The 26,371-nt window shown below is 39.1% G+C and overlaps 1 pseudogene; it reads left to right on the forward strand.

Moving 5' to 3' along the window:
* Positions 1 to 11,486: 11,486 nt before the first annotated feature.
* On the forward strand, positions 11,487 to 24,550 carry LOC100762665 (annotated as a pseudogene).
* Positions 24,551 to 26,371: the final 1,821 nt, after the last annotated feature.

The raw sequence follows: 26,371 nt of genomic DNA on the forward strand, positions 1-26,371 counted from the left end.
ATCGCTGCTCAGAGTCATCTGACACAAGTGACCATACAGAGTTCAGCAGTGGGATCTGAAACCCTGAGGCCCGGTGACAGCTCTGCCTCCAACTGCCTGCCTGGCAGGACCCAGCACACCAGGACAACAGTGACACCTCCATCCACGAGAAGAGGACCGACATCAGAGTATTGGATCTGTTTGCATCTACCTGAAGGGAACAGTGGTCCCACACCCACCAGGTGAACAAGAAACACTTGCTACACCCACCAGAAGAAAGGATAAGAAGAGGACAAGGTAAAAGCACATCCAAAAACAGAAAACCCAATATGACACCACCAGAGACTAGGAACCATACACATGTAAGACCGCCACATCATGATGCAGATGAACCAGAAGAGAATGACCTTAAAAACATCTTCAGGAAAATGATAGAGGACCTCAAAGAGGACATGAGAAAATCCCTTAAAGAAATTGAATACAAAACAAACCAAAAAATACAAGAAACAGTTCAAGATCTAAAAACTGAAATAGAGACAATAAAGAAAGCACAATCTGAGGTAATGCTGGAAATAGAAATGCTGGATAAACGATCAGGAACTACAGATGTAAGCATAACCAACAGAATACAAGAGATGGAAGAGAGAATATCAGGAGTTGAAGACACACTAGCGGAAATAGATTTATCAACCAAAGAAAAAATTAAGTCCAACAAATCCCTAACACAAAATATCCAGGAAATGTGGGATACTGTGAAAAGATCAAACCTAAGAATAATAGGTATAGAAGAAGGTGAAGAAACCCAACTCAAAAGCCCAGAAAACATATTCAACAAAATCATAGAAGAAAACTTTCCCGGCCGACCCATCAGAGACTAGGTGAGTGACCCCCTGCTTTTACCCAACTCCTGTCCAAACCACCATTCACCCAGATCCCCCCAGGCTTATCCCTGCTTGAAATAGACACACCCAGGCAGGGAGGAGCTCCCTGAATCCGGTTACAGCCAGTCTTCATTCCTTTTCTGCCGACCCATCAGCAACTAGATGAGTGACCCCCTGCTTTTACCCAACTCCTGTCCAAACTGCCATTCACCCAGATCCCCCCAGGCTTGTCCCGGCTTGAAATAGACACACCCAGGCAGGGAGTTGCTCCCTGAATCCGGTTACAGCCAGTCTTCCTTCCCTTTCCGCCGACCCATCAGCAACTAGATGAGTGACCCCCTGCTTTTACCCAACTCCTGTCCAAAGCGCCATTCACACAGATCTCCCCGGGCTTGTGCCTTCTTGAAATAGACATGCCCAGGCAGGGAGGAGCTCCCTGAATCTGGGTACAGGCCACTCTTCCTTCCGTTCCCGGCGACTGATCCACCAGGAGGTGAGTTATCCACTGCTCTTACCCAACTCCCTATTAAAGGCCCATTCACCCCGATCTCGCCAGGCCTGCTCCTGCTTGGGGTAGACCTTCCCAGGCAGTGAGGACCCCTCAGAGCCTGGAAACACCACACTCTTACTTCCTGTCCCGCCCCCACACACCCGATCCCTATGGAGGCCTAACTCCTTCAGAGTGAGGAGACTACGAGGAGAGGCAAGACCATCCAGAGCTTCAGACATTGAATTCCTGGCCCACACACACTACAGTGTAACAAGAGGAGATAGAGAGACCCTACCTGCACTCATTGGAAAAAAGATATGGGAAGAAGACAGAATAAGAACTCACTCAACAACAGAAAGACCAATATGACACCACCAGAATCTAGGGAATCCACTCCAGCAAGACCTGAAAAGCCCAACATAGTGCATGAAGAAGAGATGGACCTCAAAAATTATCTCAGCAAGATGATAGAGACCTTCAAAGAGGAAACAAGAAAATCCCTTAAAGAAATAGAAGAAAAAGCAAACAAAAAATTACACGAAATGGAGGAAAAGACAAACCAAAAAATTCAAGAAATAAACAAATCACTTAAAGAATCTAAAGAAACCCAAGATAAAACAAACAAACAAGTGAAGGAAGCTCTTGAAACTGTTCAAAGAATGAAAGCTGAATTAGACACAATAAAGAAAACACAGAATGAGGTGAGGCTGGAAAAGGAAAGACTGGATAAATGATCAGGAACTAAAGACGTGAGTATAACTAATAGAATCCAAGAGACAGAAGAGAGAATCTCAGCTATTGAAGACTCGCTAGAGGATATACATTCATCAATCAAAGAAAACCTCAAGTCCAACAAATCCCTAACACAAAATATCCAGAAAATATGAGACACCATGAAAAGACCAAACCTAAGAATAATAGGTGTAGAAGAAGGTGAAGAAACACTGCTCAAAGGTACAGAAAACATATTCAAAAAAACCATAGAAGAAAACTTCCCCAACCTACAGAAAGATATGCCTATGAAAGTACAAGAAGCTTACAGGACGCCAAACAGACTGGACCACAAAAAGAAGTCCCCCCGACACATAATAATCAAAACTCCAAATCTACAGAATAAAGAGAAAATATTAAGAGCTGCAAAGGAAAAAGGCCAAGTAACATATAAAGGCAAACCAATTAGAATCACACCCGACTTCTCAATGGAAACTATGAAAGCCAGAAGGTCTTGGATAGATACACTACAAGCACTAAGGGAGCATGGATGTCAACCCAGACTACTGTACCCAGCAAAACTTTCAATCACTATAGATGGAGAAAACAAGATATTCCATGACAAAAACAGATTTAAACAATACATATCCACAAATCCAGCACTACAGAAGGTTCTGGAAGGAAAACTCCAAACCAACGAACATATCTACATGCACAAAAACACAGGCAATAGATAATCTAATTTTGCCAAACACAAAAAAGAAGCAGGAGGGCAAAATCCACACACAATGACACCACCAACAATAAATCCGAAACAAACAAGAACCAACAAACAATGGACATTAATATCCCTAAATGTCAATGGTCTTAACTTACCTATAAAAAGATATAGGCTAACAGAATGGATACGAAGACAGAATCCATCTTTCTGCTGTTTACAAGAAACACACCTCAACTTCAAATACAGGCGATACCTCAGAGAAAAGGGTGGGAAAAGATTTTCCAATCAAATGGCCTCAAGAAACAAGCTGGTGTAGCAATCCTAATATCTAACAAATTGGACTTTAAACTAAAATCAATCAAAAGAGATGAAGAAGGGCATTTCATACTCATCACTGGAAAAGTCCATCAAGATGAAATCTCAATCCTGAACATCTATGCTCCAAACACGAAGGCACCCACATTTGTGAAAGAAACATTACTAATGTGCAAACTACACATAAAACCACACACACTTATAGTAGGAGACTTCAACACCCCCCCTTACACCACTAGACAGGACCACCAGACAGAAACTTAACAAAGAAACAAAGGATCGGAAAGAAGTTATGACCCAACTGGGGTTAACGGATATCTGTAGATTGCTTTTAGCATGATTGCCATTTTTAATATGTTGATCCTGCTTATCCAAGAGCATGGGAGATCTTTCCATTTTCTGGTATCTTCTTTAATTTCTTTCTTTAGAGACTCAAAATTCTTATGGTACAGGTCTTTCACTTTTTTGGTTAGTGTACTCCAAGGTATTTTATACTGTTTGTGGCAATTGTAAAGGGTGATGCTTCTCTGATTTCTTTCTCCACCAATGTGTCATCCATATATAGTAGGGCTACAGATTTCATTGAGTTAATCTTGTATCCTGCCACTTTGCTGAAGGCATTTAGCAGCTGTAGGAGTTCCCTGGTTGAGTTTTTCGGGTTACTTATGTAGACTATCATATCATCTGCAAATAGTGAGTGATTGACTTCTTCCTTTCGATTTGTATTCCCTTGATCTCCTTTTGTTGTCTTATTGCTCTAGCTAGAATTCAAGAACAATATTGAAGAGGTATGGAGAGAGTGTACATCCTTGTCTTTTACCTGATTTTAGAGGAATTGCATATAATTGCATATAATTTGGTGTTGGCTGTTGGCTTGCTGTATATTATGTTTAGGTATGTTCCTGTTATCCCTCATTTCTCCAGGATCTTTATCATGAAGGGATGTTGGATTTTGTCACAGACCTTTTCGGCATCTAGTGAGATAATCATGTTATTTTTTTCCTCAGTCTGTTTATATGGTGGATTACATTGATGGATTTTGGTATTTGAACCATCTTTGCATCCCTGGGATGAAGCTTACTTGATCGGGATGGATGATTTGTCTGATGTGTTCTTGGATTCGGTTTGCCAATATTTTATTGAGAATTTTTGCATCAATGTTCATGAAGGATATTGGTCTTCAGTTCTCTTTCTTTGTTGTGTTTTTCTGTAGTTTGGGTATCAAGGTTATTGTGCACTCAGCAAAAGAGTTTGTTAATGACCCTTCTGCTTTTATTGTGTGGAATAAGTTGAGGAGAATTGGTATTAGCTGTACTTTCAATATCTGGTAGTTTTCTGCACTGAAGCCATCTGGCCCTGGGCTTTTTTTGGTTGGGAGACTTCTAATCACTACTTCAATTTCACTAGAGGTTATAGGTCTATTTAAGTTGCTTATCTGTTCTTGATTTAATTTTGGAAAGTGAAATCTGTCCAGAAAATTGTCCATTTCCTTTAGATTTTCAAATTTTGAGGAATATAGGTTTTCAAAGTATGACCTGGTGATTCTCTGGATTGCCTCTGTGTCTGTTTTTATGACCCCCTTTTCATTCCTGTTTTTACTAATTTGCATGTTCACTCTTTGTTGTTTGGTAAGTTTGGATAAAGATTTGTCTATCTTGTTAATTTTCTCAAAGAACCAACTTTTTGTTATATTGATTCCTTGTATTGTTCTCCTAGTTTCCATTTCATTGATTTCTGCCCTCAATTTGTTTATTTCCTGTTGTCTGCTCCTCTGGGGTGTATTGGCTTCTTTGTTTTCTAAAGCTTTCATTTGTGCTGTCAATTCTCTAGTGTGACTATTCTCCTGTTTCTTCATGTGGGCATTTAGCGCTATGAACTTTCCTCTTAGCATTGCTTACAGAGTTTGGATATGTTGTGTCCCCATTCTCATTGAATTCTAGGAAATCTTTAATTTCTTTTTTATTTCTTCCTGGACCCATAAATTGTGCAATTGGTTGTTACTTAATTTCCATTAGTTCGTAGGTTTTCTGTGGTTCATGTTGTTGTTGAATTCTAATTTTAAAGCATTCTTTAAATTTAAAATTCTAATTTTAAATAACAGGGGGTTATTTCAATTTTTTGGTACTTGTTGAGTTTAGTTACGTTGCCAAGTATGTGATCAATTTTAGAGAAGGTTCCATGTGGCGCTTAGAAGAAGATAAATTGTTTTGTATTTGGGTGGAATGTTGTATAGATATATGTTAAGTTCAATTGTGCCATAACTTCTGTTAGTTCTTTTGTTTCTTTGTTAAGATTCTGTCTGGTGTTCCTGTCCAGTGGTGAGAGTGGGGTGTTGAAATCTCCCACTATAAGTGTGTGCGGTTTTATGTGGGATTTGAGTTTTAGTAATGTTTCTTTTACCAACGTGCATGCCTTTGTATTTGGGGCATACATGTTCACAATTGAGACTTCATCCTAGTGGATTTCTCCTAGATTAGTAGGAAATGACCTTCTTCATCTCTTTTGACTGATTTTAGTTTTAAGTCCAATTTATTGGATATTAGGATTGCTACCCCTGCTTGTTTCTTGGGTCCATTTGATTGGAAGATCTTTCCCCAACCTTTAATTCTTAGGTACTGTCTCTCTTTGAGGTTGAGGTGAGTTTCTTGTATGCAGCAAAAGAAGGATTCTGTCTTCTTATCCATTCTGCTAATCTGTGTCTTTTTATAGGGGTGTTAAGACCATTAATGTTGATAGATATTAATGACCATTGATTATTGTTTTTGATTTGGTGATGGTGTCAAGATTATGTGTGGGATTCTATCCCTTTTTTCTTCTGAGTGTTGGTAAGTTGGGATTATCTATTGCCTATGTTTTTCTGGTTGTAGTTAATTTCCCTGGGTTGCAGTTTACCTTCCAGTAATTTCTGTAGTGCGGGATTGTTGGATATGTATTGTTTGAATCTGGTTTTGTCATGGAGTATCTTGTTTTCTCCATCTATAATGATTGAAAGCTTTGCTGGGTATAGTAGTCTGGGCTGGCATCCATGGTCTCTTAGTGTAGGTAGAATATCGATCCAGGACCTTCTTGCTTTCAGAGTTTCCAAGGAAAATTCGGGTGTGATTCTGAAAGGTTTGCCTTTATAGGTTACTTGACCTTTTTCCTTTGCTGGTCTTAATATTTTCTCTTTGTTGTGTATGCTTGTTGTTTTGATTATTGTGTGGGGAGGTGACCTTTTTTTTGGTCCAGTCTATTTGGTTTTCTGTAGGCTTCTTGTATTTTCATTAGCATGTTTTTCTTTTGGTTGGGAAAGTTTTCTTTTTTTTATTATTATTATTATTATTATTATTATTATTATTATTATTATTAATTCAAGTTAGGGAACAGGCTTGTTTCACATGTAAGTCCCCTCTCCCTCCCCTCACCCCCATTCTTTCTCCCCCACCTCCAACCTACCCCCCACCCCATCCACCCACCACATCCCAGGCAGGGTAGGGCCCCCAACAGGGGCTCCACAAAGTCCATCAAATCTTCCTGTGCTGGGCCTAGGCCTCTCCCTATGTGTCCAGAGACAGAGCGCATCCCTTCAAGTGGGATGGGCTCTCAAAATCCCCCACCCACACCAGGGCAAAATGCCAGTCCACCTCCGGAGGCTCCCCAGAGTACAGGGGCCTCCCCATTGGCATCCATGATCAAGGGGCTGGATCAGACCCATTCTGACCCAAAGAGCATATGGGATCGATATGCTTTCCCTTTTTCAGGCCAACTGTTTCTGTGGGTTTCTGCAACCTGGTACAGACCCCTTTTTTCTTCATTCCTCCCTCTCTTCAATTAGGTTCCAGATTTCAGCTCAGTGTATTTATGTGGATGTCTGTCTCTGCTTCCATCAGCCACTGGATGAGGACTCTAGGATAGCATAGAGAGCAGTCATCAATCTCATTCTAGGGGAAGGGCTTCTAGGCCATCCTCTCCTCCACTGCCCAGACTGTCAGATCGTGTCATCCTTGTAGGTCTCTGGAGATCTCCCTAGTTCCAGATCTCTTCTCAGACCTATAGTGCCTACCTCTGATATGGTATCTCTCATTCTGCTTTCTCTCCTCTATTCTCCCCCCAACTCAATATCTCTTCTCCTCCATTTCTTCTCCTCTACTCTTCATCTTGTGCTCTTATTGTGGCAGCACCCTCTCCCCTACCCTCATGTTCTCAATTAGCTCGGGAGTTCATACCACTTCCCATTCCTGGGGTCTATTTATCACTTAGAGTCCTTCATGATCTCTAGTTTCTTTGGTGAAGAGGATTATAGGCTGGTAAACCTTTGCTCTATGTCTAAAAATCATATATGAGTGAGTACATGCAGTGTTTGTCTTTTTGTGATTGGGTTACCTCACTGAGGATGGTTTCTTCTAGTTCCATCCATTTGTCTGCAAATTTCAATATTCCATTGCTTTTTTCAGCTACATTAAGGCCAAGGAGAAGACCAGCCATGGCCTGAAATCTAAATGGCCACAGAGATCCAGTGAAAGTGTAAGTCACTGACTGCCATCCTGAACCTGAGTGTGGAGAGAAAAACCATCATGAATGTGATGGAGTAACTCTCCCTCAAAGGCACTAACTTCTACAGGACACTCAGCAATTGAAGAAGAAATCCTGCAGAATTCTTTTACTACAGAGAACAAATAGGTAGATGGCACAAACCACAGAGTGCCAGTTTCCCCGTGCTTCTAAAGAATGTTAGGGCTGTTAAAGGGCATATTAGTTTTCTAATATTTATGGCTGCTTTGGGGGCTGGCTAGGTTTAGTTCATTATTCCCTAGTGCTTGGAATTTTCTTGGTCAAGATTTAAAAGCAGCTGTCTAAACCCTGCCCTCTGTTCTGCAGTGGGTGCCCTAGACTCAGCAGGTGACCTAGCCTCGGTGGGTGCCCGAGCCTCAGAGTTGACCAGCCCAGATGGGAAGGCTGAGTTTGGACACACCTCACCCCTATCTACACAATGTTACTGACCTGCAGCGGGTACCCTAGCCTCAGCAGGTGCCAGAGCCTCAGGTGAGTCTGGGCACTGCTGTGTTTCCCCAACTTCCCCATCAACCCCTGCTCACTTCTGCCTGAAACCCCCCCCCGACAAGAGTGAACCTACCCAGACAGGAAGGTGCACCCTGAGTCTGGACACACCACACCCCTGTCTACACCCTGTCCTCTGTCCTGCGGCAGGTGCCCTAGCCTCAGGTGAGTCTGTGCACTGCTCTGTCTGCCCCCCAACCTCCTCCATCAACACCTGCTCAATTCTGCCTCACCCAACCTGGACAAGAGTGGACCTCCCAGTACAAGAAGGTTCAGTCTGAATCCGGACACACCCCACCCTTGCCCACCCACCAACCTCTGAGATCCAGCTCCCACGAGAGGCTGAGCCCTCTGCCAACCACATGAGAGAGGGAGAGAACCAACCTGCACTCACTAGAAGAAGAGATGGGAAGAAGACAGAGTAAGAACACACTCAACAACAGGAAAAACAATATGACACCACCAGAATCTAGGGACTCCACACCAGCAAGATCTGAAAAACCCAACACACAGCATGAAGAAGAGATGGACCTCAAAAATTATTTTAGGAAGATAATAGAGTCCTTTAAAGAGGAAACAAGAAAATCCCTTAAAAAATAGAAGAAAAAACAAGCAAAAAATTACATGAGATGGAGGAAAAGACAAACCAACGAATTCAAAAAGTAAACAAATCTCTTAAAGAATCCAAAGAAAGCCAAGAAAAAACAACAAAACAAGTGAAGGAAGCACTCAATACAGCTCAGTGCATGAAAGCTGAAATAGAAACAATAAAGAAAACACAGAATGAGGCGATGGTGGAAATAGAAAGGCTGGATAAACGAACATGAACTAAAGATGTGAGTATACTGAATAGAATTCAAGAAGTGGAAGAGATTATCTCAGTTTTTGAAGACTCCTAGAGGATATACAGTCATCGACCAAAGAAAATCTCATGTCCAACAAATCCTTGACACAAAATATCCAGGAAATAGGGGACACTGTGAAAAGGCCAAAGCAAAGAATAATAGGTATAGAAGAAGCTCAAAGGTACAGAAAACATATTCAACAAAATCATAGAAGAAATTTCCCCAACCTACAGAATGATATGCTTATGAAAGTACAAGAAGCTTACAGAACACCAGACTAGACCACAAAAAGAAGTCCCCTCAGCACATAATAATGAAAACACCAAACCTTCAGAATAAAGAAAAAATATTAAGAGCAGCAAAGGGAAAAGGCCAAGTAACATATAAAGGCAGAAATATGAGAATCACACCCAACTACTCAATGGAAAATTTGAAAGACAGAAGGTCCTGGATAGATATCCTACAAACACTAGGGGAGCATGGATGCCAACCCAGACTGCAGTAACCAGCAATACTTTCAATCGCTATAGATGGAGAAAACAAGATATTCCATGACAAAACCAGACTTAAACAATACATATCCACAAATCCAGCACTACAGAAAGTTCTAGAAGGAAAACTCTAACCCAACGAAGATAACTACACTCACAAAAATATAGGCAATAGATAATCCAATTCTACCAAACACAAAAAGAAACAGGAGGGCGAAATCTGCATACAATGACACCACCAACAATAAGTCCAAAACAAACAAGAACAATCAATGGACATTAATGTCCCTCAATGTCAATGGTCTTAACCAGCCCATAAAAAGTTACAGGCTAACAGAATGGATATGAAGACATAATCCATTCTTCTGCTGTACACAAGAAACATACCTCAACTTCAAAGACAGGCGTTACCTCAGAGTAAAGGGTTAGGAAAAGATCTTCCAATCAAATGGACCCAAGAAACAAGCTGCTCTAGCAATCCTAATATCTAACAAATTAGACTTCAAACTAAAATCAATCAAAAGAGATGAAGAAGGATATTTCATATTCATCACAGGAAAAATCCATCAGGAAGAAGTCTCAGTTCAAAGCATCTATGCCCCAAGTACAAAGGCACCCACATTCGTAAAAGAAACATTATTAAAACTCAAATCACAAATAAGGCCTCACACAGTTATAGTGAGAGACTTCAACACCCCACTATCACCACTGGACAGGACCAACAGAAAGAAACTTAACAAAGAGACAAAGGAACTAACAGAAGTTACGACCCAATTGGGATTAACAGACATTTATAGAACTTTCTATCCAAACACAAAAGAATATACCTTCTTTTCAGCATCACATGGAACCTTCTCAAAAATCGAACACATTCTTGGCAACATAGCAAACCTCAACAGGTACAAAAAAATTGAATAATCCCCTGTGTCTTAACAGACCACCATGCTTTAAAGATAGAAATCAAAAACAAATCAAAGTGCAGAAAACCTACCAAATCACGGAAATTGAACAACACGAAATTGCAACATTCCTGGGTCAAGGAAGAAATAAAGACAGAAATTAAAGAGTTCCTAGAATTCATTGAAAATGTTGACACAACATACTCAAAGTTATGGGACACTTTGAAAGCAGTATTAAGAGGAAAGTTCATAGCTCTAAGTGCTCACATGAAGAAACTGGAGAATAGCCACACCAGAGATTTGACATCACAGATGAAAGTTCTAGAAAAATGGAAGCAAATTCACCCCAGAGGTGCAGACAACAGGAAATAATGAAACTGAGGGCAGAAATCAATAAGTTGAAACAAGGAAAACTATTAAAAGAATCAATATAACAAAGAGTTGGTTCCTCCAGAAAATCAACATGATAGACAAACTGTTATCTAAACTAATCAAAAGGCAAAGAGAGATCATGCAAATTAACAAAATCAGAAATGAAAAGAGGGACATAACAACAGACACTGAGAAAATCCAGAGAATCTTCTGGTCATACTGTAAAAACCTGTAATCCACAAAATTTGAAAAATTAAAGGAAATGGACAATTTTCTGGACAGTTTTCACTGACCAAAATTGAATCAAGAACAGATAAGCAACTTAAAGAGACTTATAATCTCTAAGGAAATAGAAGCATTCATCAAAAGTTTCCCAACCAGATGGGGCCAGATGGATCCACTGCAGAATTCTACCAGAAAATCAAAGAAGTGATAATAACAATAGTCCTCAAATTGTTCCACACAATAGAAGCAGAAGGGACATTGCCAAACTCTTTTAATGAGGCTACACTAACCTTGATACACAAGCCACACAAAGACACAGCAAAGAAAGGGAAATACAGATCAATATCCCTCATGAACATTGATGCAAAAATTCTCAATAAAATACTGGCAAATCGAATACAAGATCACATCAGAGAAATCATCCATCCCGATCAAGTAGACTTCATCCCAGGGATGCAAGGATGGTTCAAATACGAAAATCCATCAATGCAATCCACCATATAAAGAGACTGAGGAAAAAAATAACATGATCATCTCACTAGATGTAGAAAAGCCTTTGACAAAATCCAACATCACTTCATGATAAAGGTCCTGGAGAAATCAGGGATAACAGGAACATACCTCAACATAATAAAAGCAATATGCAACAAGCCAACAGCCAAAATCAAATTAAATGGAGAGAAACTCAATCCAGTTCCTCTAAAATCGGAGGCAAGACAAGGATGTCCACTCTCTCCATACCTCTTCAATATTGTCCTTGAAGTTCTCGCTAGAGCAATAAGACAACAAAAGGTGATCAAGGGAATACAAATCGAAAGGAAGAAGTCAATCACTCACTATTTGCAGACTTGATATGATAGTCTATATTAGTGAACCAAAAAACTCTACAAGGAAACTCCTACAGCTGATAAACACCTTCAACAAAGTGGCAAGATACAAGATTAACTAAAAATAAAATATCGGTAGCTGTACTATATACCAATGACACATTGGCAGAGAAAGAAATCAGAGAAGCATCACCCTTTACAATGGCCACAAACAACATAAAATACCTTGGGGTAACACTAACCAAAAACGTGAAAGAACTATACCATAAGAATTTTGAGTCTCTAAAGAAAGAAATTAAAGAAGATACCAGAAAATGGAAAGATCTCCCATGCTCTTGGATAGGCAGGATCAACATAGTAAAAATGGCAATCTTGCCAAAAGCAATCTACAGAGTCAATGCAATCCCCACCATATCCCAAAACAATTCTTCACTGACCTTGAAAGAACAATTCTCAACTTTATATGGAGAAACAAAAGACCCAGGATAGCCAAAACAACCCTGTACAATAGAGGAACTTCTGGAGGCATCACCATCCCTAACTTTAAGCTTATTACAGAGCTATAGTCCTGAAAACAGCTTGGTATTGGCACAAAAATAGACAGGTAGACCAATGGAATAGAGTTGAAAACCCTGATATTAACCCACACACCTATGAACACCTGATTTTTGACAAACAATCCTAATATATACACTGGAACAAAGAGAACATCTTCAATAAATGGTGCTGGCATAACTGGATGCAAACACGTAGAAGATTACAGATATACCCAAGCCTTTCGCCCTGCACAAAACTTAAGTCAAAATGGATCAAAGCTCTCAACATAAACCCAGCCACACTGAACCTACTGGAAGATAAATTGGGAAATACCCTTGAATTAACCGGTACAGGAGACCGCTTCCTGAACATAACACCTGTAGCACAGACACTGAGATCAACAATTAATAAATGGGACCTCCTGAAACTGAGAAGCTTCTGTAAGGCAAAGGACATAGTCAGCAAGACAAAACAACAGCCCACAGACTGGGAAAAGATACTCACCAACCCCACATATGACAGAGGGCTGATCTCCAAAATATACAAAGAACTCAAGAAGCTATTCTCCAAAACACCAAATAATCCAATTAAAATATGGTGTACAGATCTAAATAGACAATTCTCAATAGAGGAATCTAAAATGGCTGAAAGACACATAAGAAAGTGTTCAACATCCTTAGCCATCAGGGAAGTGCAAACCAAAACAACTCTGAGATACCATCTTACTCCTGTCAGGATGGCTAAAATCAAAAACACCAAGGACAATTTATGCTGGAGAGAATGGAGAGAAGGAGGAACACTCCTCCACTGCTGGTGGGAGTGCCAAATTGTATAGACACATTGGAAATCAGTATGGCGACTCCTCAAGAAAATGGGAATGAGTCTACCACAAGTTCCAGCAATTCCACTCCTAGGCATATAACCAAAAGCAACACATTCATATAACAAGGACATATGTTCAACCATGTTCATAGCAGCATTATTTGTAATAGCCAGAAACTGGAAGCAGCCTAGATTGCCCTCAACTGAAGAATGGATACAGAAAATGTGGTACATTTACACAATGGAGTACTACTCAGCAGAAAAAAAAATGGAATCTTGAAATATGCAGGAAAATAGATGGAACTCAAAGAAACCATTCTGAACAAGGTAACCCAATCACAAAAAGACAAACAAGATATGTACTCACTCATATGGGGACCTGCTCTATGATACGTAGTCATGACCGTGCTTTATCAAAGATGTTTTTAAAGATGTTGCTCAGAATGGTTTCCTTCCAGATGATGATTGAGAAGCTAATTTTAAAAACGAATGGTGCCAGGTACCACAAGAGTAATAGAACAGTGCTGTTTTTTGGGATTTTGTTTTTTACTTTTTTTTTAACGGAGTGTGCTGGATGTCTCTACAATTTTGTTCAAATGACTACAGAACCTGGAAAAGCTGTTGCTGCTATTGATGCATAACATACTGCATATATATATATATATATATTATATATATATATATATATATTATTTTTGTGGAATCCTTATCTGTGCTGTCAACTTTGGCAAAAAGTATCCCACTTTACCGTGTTGAGCTGGCATTGTACAGAAATTAACAGCCATATTGGTCTAGAAATTATGAACTTAATTTTTTTCCATTTGTACAGGGGTAACAAACTGTATTAAATATGTAAGGTCTTATCTACATGGGATGATAACAAAAACTAATAAAGTACTCTCTAAATAAAAAAAAACAAGAGAAAAAAGAAAGACAGAAGAGCAAAAGAGGTGGTCATATTGGGGTGGATTTAAAAATACAAAAAAAAAGAATGATAGGTTTAGAAGAAGGTGAAGAAATCCAACTCATAGGCGCAGAAAACATATTCAAGAAAATCATAGAATAAAACTTTGTCAACCTAAAGGAAGACATGCCAATGAAAGTACAAGAAGCCTACAGAACAACAAATAGACTGGACCAAAAAAAAAGTCTCCTTGATACATTAATCATCAAAACCACCAAACATACAGAATAAAGAGAAAATATTAGGAGAAGCAAAGAAAAAGGTCAAGCAGCATATAAAGGCAATCCTATCAGAATTACACCTGACTTTTCCATGGAAACTCTGAAAGTCAGAAGGTCCTAGATAGACATTGCACTTACACTAAGAGACCACAGATGCCAGCAAAGACTACTATAACCAGCACACCTTTCAATCAATATAGATGGAGAAAACAAGATATTCCATGACAAAACTAGATTCAAACAATACATATCCACCAATCCAGCACTACAGAAAGTTCTGGAAGGAAAACTGCAACTCAAGGAAGTTAACTACAAATAGAAAACTATAGGCAATAGATGATCCCAATTTACCAAGAGCCCAAAGAAAAAGGGATGGAAACCCACACATAATTTCACCACCACCATCAATCTAAAACAAACCAGAATGAAAATCAATGGTTGTTAATATCCCTCAATATTAGTGGTCTTAAATCACCCATTAAAAAAAAAACACAGGTTAGCAGAATGGATAAGAAGACAGAATCTATCCTTCGGCTGAATACAAGAAACACACCTCAACTTCAAAGACAGACGGTACCTAAGAATTAAAAGTTGGGAAGTTTTTCCAATCAAATGGACCCAAGAAACAAGCGGGGATAGCAATCCTAATTGCCAACAAATTGGACTTTAAACTGAAATCAATCAAAAGAGATGAAGGAGGTCAATTCCAACTCATGACAGAAGAAATCCATCAAGATGAAGTCTCATTTATGAACATTTATGGCCCAAATACAAAGGCATCCACGTTCGTAAAAGAAACATTACTAAAACTCAAATTACATATAAAACCACACACACTTATAGTGGGAGAATTCACCACCCCACTGTTACCATTGGACAGGAATACCAGATTGAAAATTAACAAAGAAACAAAGGAACTAATAGAAGTTATGACCCAATTGGGCTTAACAGACATCTATAGAACATTCCATCCGAACACAAAACAATATACCTTCTTCTCAGCGCCACATGGAACATTCTCTAAAATCAACCACATATTTCGCAACAAAGCAAACCTCAACTGGTACAATAAATAGAAGAATAACCCTCTGTGTCTTATCAGACCACCACGCTTTGAAGTTGGATTCAATGATAACATGAATTGCAGAAAACCTACAAACCCATGGATATTAAGTAATGCCCAATTGCACAATTCCTGGTTCAAGGAAGAAATAAAAAAAAGAAATTAAAGATTTCCTAGAATTCAATGAGAATGTGGACACAACACACCCATACTTATGGGACACTTTAAAAGCAGTACTAAGAGGAAAGTTCATAGCAATAAGTGCCCACATGAAGAAACAGGAGAATAATCACGCTAGAGAATTAACAGCACAATTGAAAGCTCTAGAACACAAAGAAGCCAATACACCCCAGAGGAGTAGACACCAGGAAATAATCAAACTGAGACCTGAAATGAATAAAGTGGAAACTAGGAAACAATAGAAAGAATCAATGAAACAAAGAGTTGGTTTTTTGAGAAGATCAACAAGATAGACAAACCTTTTTCAAAACTTTCCAAATAGCAGATAGTGAATATGAACCTGCAAATTAATAATATCAGAAATGAAAAAGGGATATAACAACAAACACTGAAGAAATCCAGAGAATCATCAGGTCATACTTGGAAAACCTGTATTCCCCAAAATTCAAAAATCTAAAGGAAATGGACAATTTTCTGGACAGATTTCATTTACCAAAATTAAATCAAGAAGAGATAAGCAACTAAATAAACCTATAACCAATGAAATAGAAGTAGTCATCAAAAGTCTCCCAACCAAAAAAAAAAGCCTTGAACCACATGGCTTCAGTGCAGAATTCTACCAGAAATTCAAGGAACAGTTAACACCAATTCTCCTCAAAGTATTCCACACAATAGAAGCAGAAGGGTCATTGCCAAACTCTTTTTCCAAGCCTTCAATAACCTTGACACCCAAGCCACACAAAGACACAACTAAGAAAGAGAACTACAGACCAATATCACTCATGAACATTGATGCAAAAATTCTCCATAAAATACTGGCAAATGGAATCCAGGAATTATCAGAGAAACCTACCATGATCAAGTAGGCTTCATCCCAGGGATGCAAAGATGGTTTAACATGCGAAAATCTATCAGTATAATACTCCATATAAACAGACTGAGGAAAAAATCCACATGATCATCTCACTAGATGATGAAAAAGCCTTTGACAAAATCCAACACCCCTTCATGATGAAAGCCTTGGAGAGATCAGGAATAACAGGAACATACCTTAACATAATAAAGGCATTATACAGCAAGCTGACAGCCAACATCAAATTACATGGAGAGAAACTCAATGCAATTCCTCTAAAATCTGGGACAAGGCAAGGCTTTCCACACTCTCCATGCCTCTTCAATATTGTCCTTGAAGTTCTAGCTAGAGCAATAAGACAACAAAAGGAGATTAAGGGGATACAAAATGGGAAAGGAAGAAGTCAAACTTTCACTATTTGCAGATTATATGATAGTCTACATTAGTGAACCAAAAAACTCTACTAGGGAACTCCTACAGCTGCTAAACACCTCCAGCAAAGTGGCAGGATACAAAATTAACTCAAAAAATCTGAAGCCCTACTATATACAGATGATACATTCGTGGAGAAAGAAATCAGAGAAACATCACCCTTTACAATTAACACAAACAACATAAAATACCTTGGGGTAATGCTAACCAAAAGGGTGAAAGACCTGTACTTTAAGGATTTTGAGTCTCTAACAAAAGAAGTTAAAAACGATACTAGAAAATGGAAGGATCTCCCATGTTCTTGGATAGGTAGGATCAACATAGTAAAATGATAATCTTGCCAAAAGCAATCTGCAGATTCAATGCAATCCCCATCAAAATCCAAACACAATTCTTCACAGATCTTGAAAGAACAATATTCAACTTTATATGGAAAAACAAAAGTCCCAGGATAGCCAAAGCAACTCTGTACAATAAAAGCACTTCTGGAGGCATCACCGTCCCTGACTTCAAGCTTTATTACAGAGCTATAGTCCTGAAAACAGCTTGGTATTGGCACAAAAATAGACACGTAGACCAATGGAATAGAGTTGAAAACCCTGATATTAACCCACACACCTATGAACACCTGATTTTTGACAAACAATCCTAATATATACACTGGAACAAAGAGAACATCTTCAATAAATGGTGCTGGCATAACTGGATGCAAACACGTAGAAGATTACAGATATACCCAAGCCTTTCGCCCTGCACAAAACTTAAGTCAAAATGGATCAAAGCTCTCAACATAAACCCAGCCACACTGAACCTACTGGAAGATAAATTGGGAAATACCCTTGAATTAACCGGTACAGGAGACCGCTTCCTGAACATAACACCTGTAGCACAGACACTGAGATCAACAATTAATAAATGGGACCTCCTGAAACTGAGAAGCTTCTGTAAGGCAAAGGACATAGTCAGCAAGACAAAACAACAGCCCACAGACTGGGAAAAGATACTCACCAACCCCACATATGACAGAGGGCTGATCTCCAAAATATACAAAGAACTCAAGAAGCTATTCTCCAAAACACCAAACAATCCAATTAAAATATGGTGTACAGAACTAAATAGACAATTCTCAATAGAGGAATCTAAAATGGCTGAAAGGCACATAAGAAAGTGTTCAACATCCTTAGCCATCAGGGAAGTGCAAATCAAAACAACTCTGAGATACCATCTTACACCTGTTAGAATGACTAAAATAAAAAACACCAATGATAGTTTATGCTGGAGAGGATATGGAGAAAGGGGAATACTCCTCCACTGCTTGTGGGAGTGCCAACTTGTACAGCCACTTTGGAAATCAGTACAGTGGTTCCTCAGGAAAATGGAAATCAGTCTACCTACTACAGGATCCAGCAATTCCACTCTTAGACATATACCCAAAAGAAGCATATTCATACAACAAGGACATCTGTTCAACAATGTTCATAGCAGGACTATTTGTAATAGTCAGATCCTGGAAGCAACCTAGATGCCCCTCAACCTAAGAATGGATAGAGAAAATGTGGTACATTTATACAATGGAGTACTACTCAGGAGAAAAAAATCAATGGAATCTTGAAATTTGCAGGAAAATGGATGGAACTAGAAACAATCATCCCGAGCGAGGCAACCCAATCACATAAAGACAAACATGGTATGTACTCACTCATATGTGAAATTTAGAAATAGAGTAAAGGAATACCAGCCTTCTATCAACACTGCCAGAGAAGCTAGTAAACCAGGAGGACCCTAAGTGAGCCATACATGGTCCCCTGTAGAAGGGGAAAGGGACAAGATCTCCTGAGCAAATTGGGAGCAAGGTAGGTGGGGGGAAGGGAGCTGGGAGAATGAAAAGGGGAGAAGAGGAGGGGAGAGGAGGACATGAGGGAGAAAAATGGTTGAGTTGGGGGAAGAATAGAAGGAAACAAGAAAGGAGATACCATAATAGATGGAGAAATTTTAGGTTTATAGAGTAAACCTCCAGGATCCTGCCCTGTTTGAGTTTCTGAACTGACTTCCTTTGATTATGAATAGTGCTGTGGAAGTGCAAGCTAAATGAATCCTCTCCTCTTTTAACTTGCTTTTTGGTAATGGTGTTTTATCATAGCAATAGAAACCCCCATTAATACAAACATCAATTCATTGATATTGGGTGACTGTGGTACCTCAATTTTTCCAGTATATAGGTCATCTGAACAAAAAACGATAAAGAATCATCAGAACTAATTGATAGCATAAATCAAAAATCCTTTATAGATACCTACAGAATATTCCATCCAAATACCAAAGAATTAACATTTTATTTGGCATCACATGGAAGTTTTTCTAAAATAGAGCACATCCCGAAAGCAAATCATTACAAATTCAAACAGATTGAAATCACTCCTTGTATCCTATATAACCACAATCCAATAAAAATTTAAATTGACAGCAAAGAAAACTTATACTAAAAATGAAAACTGTATAGATTAAACAATTAATTACTATATGAAGAATGCATCAAATAAGAAATCAATAAAAATTTTCAAGAATTAAATTAAAATGAAAATACAGAATTATAAAACCATTGTAGCAAATAGAAAACTGTGCCTATATTAAAAAATCAGAAAGAGCAAAAAATAAATGGCTTAATTTTGCAACTCAAAAATTGGAAGGTAAAAAAAAAAAACAAATCCAAATGCAGTCATCAGAAAAAAATGACAAAAATTTGACCAGAAATCAATAAAATCAAAACAGTAAATAGAATCAACAAATTTAAGATCTGGTTATTAGAAAAGATAGACAGAATTGACTAACATTTTGCCTAACTAACAAAAACAGAAAAAGAGAGGACATAATTTACAGAGTAAGAAATGAACAGGAAAACATTACACAAAAGAAATTCATAATATTATTAGGAAGTATTTTGAATACCTGTATTCTGTGAAGCTGGAATATCTAAAAAGAATGCATGATTTTCTAGGTTCAGCCAAACTATCAAAATTAAACCAAATAGAAATCAACAACTTAGCCAGGCGTTGGTGGAGCATGCTTTTAATCCCAGCACTCAGGAGGCAGAGGCAGGGGGATCTCTGTGAGTTCGAGGCCAGCCTGGTCTCCAGAGCAAGTGCCAGGATAGGCTCCAAAGCTACACAGAGAAACCCTGTCTCGGAAAACCAAAAAAAAAAAAAAAGAAGTCAACAACTTAATCAGACCCATAAAAATGAAGAAATTGAAATAATAATAAAAATCCTTTCAGTCAAAATAGTCCAGGAACAGATGAATTCACAGAAGTTCCAAGCATTCAAAGAAGGTCTACACATACTTAAACTGTTCAAAAATTCAAACAGAAGGAGCATTCCCAAAGTCCTACTACAAAACCAGTATCATTCCAATATCCAAACACAACAATAAAATAAAACTATAAGCCAATATCCCTAATAAACATAGACTCAAAAATCGTCAATAAAATACTTACAGGCAGTATTCATGTATGCATCCCAAATAATGTGCATCATGATCAAGTTGGCTTTATCCCTGAAATTCGGGGATAGTTCAATATATGCCAATTAATAAATGTAATAAACCACATATGTGGGATTAAAAAAAATCACATGATCCACTCAATAGATGCAGAAAATAACTTTAGACAAAATCCAACATGTTTTCATTATAGAAGTCTGAGAATATGTATGGCTACCAGTGACATACCTAAACATAGTAAAATGTATATACAAGGAACCAACAGCCAGCATCTTTCTAAATCAGTAGTTCTCAACCTTTCAAATGCTTCAACCCTTTAATACAGTTCCTCATGTTGTGATACCCCCAACCATAAAATTATTTCATTGATATTCACATCTATGGGTTTGCTATTTTTATGATTTGCAATGTAAATATCAGATATGCAGGACATCATTTGAGCCCCCCAAAGGGGTCATGACTTTCAGGTTGAGACTATTTGTGCTAAGTAGAGAAAATCGTGAAGTAATCCAACTGAAGTAAGGAACAAGACAGATATCCACCATGCCCACTCCTTTTCAACATTATATTCCAAGTAAATAGATAGAGTAATGTCTTCTCTTTATAACCCATGTTCTACTGCTGTACACCAGAGCCTACCGAACACAGCAAAGCCATTTCCTGTGCCATCTGTTGGTGCAAACTGTGAAACCAAATCACAGGACATGGGGATGATGTCTGGATTTGGAAATGCCAGAGAACCCGAGGAACTGAGGTTTCCTCATGCTTGCTGTGTTGGTATTGCTTCATAGACTTTCCTTAGTGTCCTCGACCCAACTGACCTTTGGCTACAAGTCAACATCAGAGTCTTCAGTATCTGTGTGAATGGCGAGGTAGATCTTTCAACACAAACATGCCCGGTTTTCAAGAATAAAGTTGTTATAAGACCTCATGCCACAAGAGAGATAAAAATTCTTTTTATACCCACAAATTCTGGGATTTTCAGACATATGTTCAGTGTTGCCTCTTGGCCATTTTCAGAAGATGCTGATACAATAGTGCAAGCAGAAGCTTTGGGAAGCAGAGTCACTCTCACTGTTATTGCTGAAACCCCTGTTATCGAGGTATAAACAGAAAAGAAAGGTGTTCTGGATTTTGGTGACTTGACCTATGAAGGCTGGAAAGCTCTCCCACTCAAGTTAATAAATAGGACACATGCTACTATGCCAATCAGACTGACGATTAGTGCCAATGCCTTAGCCTGGTGCTGCTTTACATTTTCCAAAGAGCCCATCCATGCTTCTCTGAAAGCTGCTCCTTACTCTGATGTGATTGCTCAGCTGGTGGCACCATCTGTAGTTAGTCATGTGATGCCTGCCAGTTACGATGGACAGGATCCAGAATTTCTGGTAGTTTGGGTTATTTTCCATAACCCATAGAAACTCCTCACTTCAGAAATTCTAGGCTCAGCAGAATTCCTGGCCAGGGTGCATATAACAGCCCTAACCCTGTAACAGTTCTTAGAAGTGTGGACCTCCAAGCAAGAGCAGGAATAGCTAGGATTCATGCCCCCAGGGACTTACAGACTATGTATGTATTTGTTGGCTGGTGTAAATTCTTTAACAAAGCAGCCCTTGCCTTTGAAAAGTGCTGGGAATATTAAAGTTTATTTAAACATCAAGGTCACTGAAAAAGAAAGTCAGTTTTCAGTAGATTCAGAGAGTTTATTTCTTAAACCTGGAGAAGAACATGAAGTTATAGTTTCATTCATACCAAAGGATTCCAAAGCATATGAAGAAAGGATCCTGAGAATATGTGTGCAGCCATTAGGACGTCAGTATGAAGTGGTGTTAAAAGGTGAAGTCATTCCTTCTGGGAGTAAACCTCCGCCACCTGGATCTCCCTGCTCAGTTGTCCCATTGATTCTGTCCAATAAGCAGTTTCTGACCTGGGGAGGACTCCCTCTTGGCAGGACACAGCTTCAGAAACTAGTTTTAAGAAACAGTTCTACAACCACAGCCCAGACTCTTTGACTCCTTATCAAAGGACAGGATCAGTATTGTTTTCAGATTAAGAACACTTTTGGCTCAGAAGAGAGATTGACCAGTAACTGTTGAGATCAGAATTTGCCCAGGAGAGGACTATGCAATCTCTATGTTATTTGCACCTACTCAATTATCTTGTATGTTGGTTAAACTAGAAATCCAACAACTTGGAAATAGTTTGCAGCCAGGCGTTAAGTTTATGATACCTTTGTCTGGATATGGAGGAACAAGTAATCTTATTTTAGAAGATGTTAAAAAGTTATCTGACAGTTACTTGGTAACAGTGAATGACTTAGTTCCTGGCAAAGCAAGTAAAGTTATTTTTTCTATTCGCAACACTGGCTCCAGAGCAGCCTTTGTAAAAGCGGTATGTTTTAAAGATTCTCAAAGAAAAGTTTTGCTGGATCCTAAAGTATTGAGGATTTTTACAGGTAAATTTGTGCTTAAGGAAATAACCCAAGAAAATATTACTTTAATATACAATCTATCAATCAGAAAGAATGACAATAAGCCTGCAACAGAACTGCTCACTGTATTCTTTGGTAGTGATGAACTCTCCAGAGAGCAGTATCGAAGAGCACTGTTGCATAAACCAGGAGTCATAAAGCAGATACTTCCAGAACATAGTGTGCTGCCAAACATCGATTTCGCTGAAGCATTTCAGGATGAGCTACACATAGATGAGGCATGTCATCTTCCTCGGTGGCCTAATGACATTCGCAAAATTACCCTGTCAGTAATTGGAGAATTCAGAGATTCCATTTCTAGCAGAGAATTTCTTCAGCCTTCTTCCAGTGCTCAGTTGGAATCTGAGAGTGAATCTGGAACTTCTGGAAAGCAAAGTGGCAATGTCTCTTTGGATATTTTACCAGTTAAAGGCCCTCAAGGTCTTCCTTTTCTATCACAAATTGCCCACCCTGCTCAGGGTACACCAACCTCTGAAGAAAGGTGGGCTGTCCATCCAGAATACTTGATTCTGGTAGCTCCTTCTTCTTGTGACATGGCAAAAACTGGACATTTTCATATTATAAATAACTCTGTTGGAGTACTGAAATTTGAGCTATACTGGCCAGCGCTTTGCCTGACAGTCACCCCACAACATGGATTTATCACTCCAGAATGTAAAATACAAATTCTTGTGAGTCCCAATTCTTCCCTGTCCACAAAACAATGTTCCCTTGGACTGGCTTGATCTATATACACTGTGATAATGGACAGAATAAAATGGTAAAAGTTCAAAAACGAGAAGATTTGAATCAAGAACCTTTACCTCATTTGGCCTCGAGCACATTTGGACCTCTTGCCCCAGGACCTGAGCCTTCCAATAGTCATTTGACAAAACCAATAACAAAACCACCATCCACCAAAGTTGAAATTAGAAGCAAGACAGTGATTTTTCCTCCAACATAACCTGGTAAAACTTCAGAGAACTATCTGGAGCTGGAGAACTGTAGCCCCACAAATGTGAAGTGACACCCATCATCTTTTGCTCCCCCATATGTCAAGGGAGTTGATGAAACTGGGGATGTTTTTAGAGTTACCTACACAGCATTCAGATGTTCACCCATTTCTGGAACACTGGAAGGCCATGGAATCCAAAAGGTCTCCATCATGTTTCAGCCCAGAGATAGAGGGGATTACGGCCAGTTTGGGGATGTTGAGTGCCACCCTGCTAAAGAGCCTCACATGAAACACACCCTGAGATTCCAGCTCTCAGGAGAGAGTATCAGAGCAGAAAATGACCCTGAAGACTGGTGCTCCTCCAGAGATACCCTCATTAAAGTAGATCCTGCAGGCATGTCTCAGAGGCGTGCTGTGCCCGAGGCCTCCGCTCACATACCTGGGAAGCTTGACTTGAGTCACTGTGGAGTATATGCCCCAAAGGATGTCTACATGTTCCTGCCAACCAAACTTGGTGAATCCAGGACACTGAAAGTCAATTTGTGAAATATTTTTTTCACTTATGCACTAAATTTTCTGAGCCCGAGAGCACCTTTCTACTTCAAACATTCCAAATACTCTTTGAGAGCCCGGCACTATATCCACATCCCGGTGCATTTCCGACCACAGTCAGTGGGCAGATTCGAAGTTTTACTTGTGATCCAGACAGATGAAGGCAAGAGCATTGCTGTTCGGCTAATTGGTGAAGCCCTTGGAAAAAGTTAACCAGAATACATTTTGTGTAAATGACCAGTTATATTTTGGCAGTCTTATTTCTCTACACCAAAGTTATGTTGTTGTATATATTTTGTATGATAAATTCAATGTGTATAAAGTATACATTTGTTTTTAGAGAAAAAAGATAAAACTAGGAAAAGAAGTAGCCTCGATGAAGCTAGTAACTCAATTCTTTGCAAAAGAGGCTATAAATTGCAGTTTTATTCCTAGGGGTTTTTTTCTTGCTATAAATAACCAGTAGTGTGTCTGAATGTTGGGCATGCTCAGTGCTGTGGCTCCCATGAAATTCCACTTTACCTGATTATTATAGGATCATTTCAGTTGACCATGCCAGTTATAAAGTTCATCATAGTTTGGGTACTTCATGGCCTCACAGAGGTGTTTTGATATTGATCTGGATTTGGGAATCCATATGTGAAAAAATCCAGTCATGTGTTGAAAGGATCTAAGGTTGTCTTTGGTTCAAATACTTCAATGATGACTATAACTTGAGGATATTTTTGTGTCAAAAATATGTCCAGAATATAGTGTTTTCTTTCAAGTTATCTAGGATTTTGTTAGGAGACCCAGTAGGCACAAGTAGCCAGAAAGTTTATGACTCTAATGGTATTTTCGTCTACTCTGACCCTGATAGAATACATACCAAATATCACATACACCTTATGTTTATAATAACTCCCTGGGGCAAAATTAGGTCCATAACAATTTTTCAAAGAACTAATAAAAGGTAGGGGCTCTCTGAACCCTTTCAGGAGGTCTACCCAAATGTACTGCTGGTGAACTCCAAAGAATGCAATCTCACATAACACAGAAATAGCTACCATGAGTCAGGGTTTGAAGGAATGCAAAAAGGAGACATCTTTTAGGTCTAGCAATGTATACAATTTATCATATTCAGGATGAGAAGATTAGGATTATGCACCAGATGAATCCTGAGGTTCTGTACTACATGGTGTTTTCCACTTGGACTGATTGCTAGAAGGATTTTGGCATTCCAGGACTGCTGATAATTGCACTGGTTTTTACGCCATGTCTTTCTCAGTTTGCTTTCTTACACATTCCCTACCACTACCATTATGGGCTGGACCATCCTACAGCAATAATTTATCAAGAAAATGCATAATATACATGATGTACTGGCTAGTTTTCTCAACTTGGCACAAGCTAGAGTAATTAGAGAGGAGGGTCCTCAATTAAGAAAATGTTTCCATAAGATCTGGCTGTAGATAAGCTTATAGAACATTTTCTTAATTATTGACTCATGGGTGTGAGCCCAATCCATTATGGGCAAGGCCATCCCTTGGCTGGTTGTCCTGAGTTCTATAAGAAATCAGGCTGAGCAAGCCATGGGGAGCAATCCAGTAAGCAGCACCCCTCCATGGTCTCTACATCATCTCCTGCCTCCAGGTTCCTACCATGTATGTGTTCCTGTCCTGACTTCCTTGGATGATGAGCAGTAATCTGGACATGTAAGCCAACTAAACCATTTCCTCCCCCAACTGCCTTTATGTCATTGTGTTTCCTTACAGCAATAACAACCCTAAGTCACATGCCCACAAGCCAGTCTGATGGAGACAATTCCTCAATTTTGGGTTCTTTCTTCACAGGTGACGAGTTTGTTTCAAGCTGAAAAAAACTGACCAACATATACTGTATGAGTGGTCCACTGTGGAACTTGTTGATGTCTCCAAGTACAAATGGACCTGCAATAAAAGAAAGGTGGACAAATATCTACTAACATAAAGCCAAATAATCTGGGCAATAAAAGTGACCTCCAGGAGGGAAAAAGCCACCAAGGGCTGAGCATGG

This window comes from Cricetulus griseus, chromosome X (assembly GCF_003668045.3).
Source record: "Cricetulus griseus strain 17A/GY chromosome X, alternate assembly CriGri-PICRH-1.0, whole genome shotgun sequence".
NCBI lineage: Eukaryota > Metazoa > Chordata > Mammalia > Rodentia > Cricetidae > Cricetulus > Cricetulus griseus.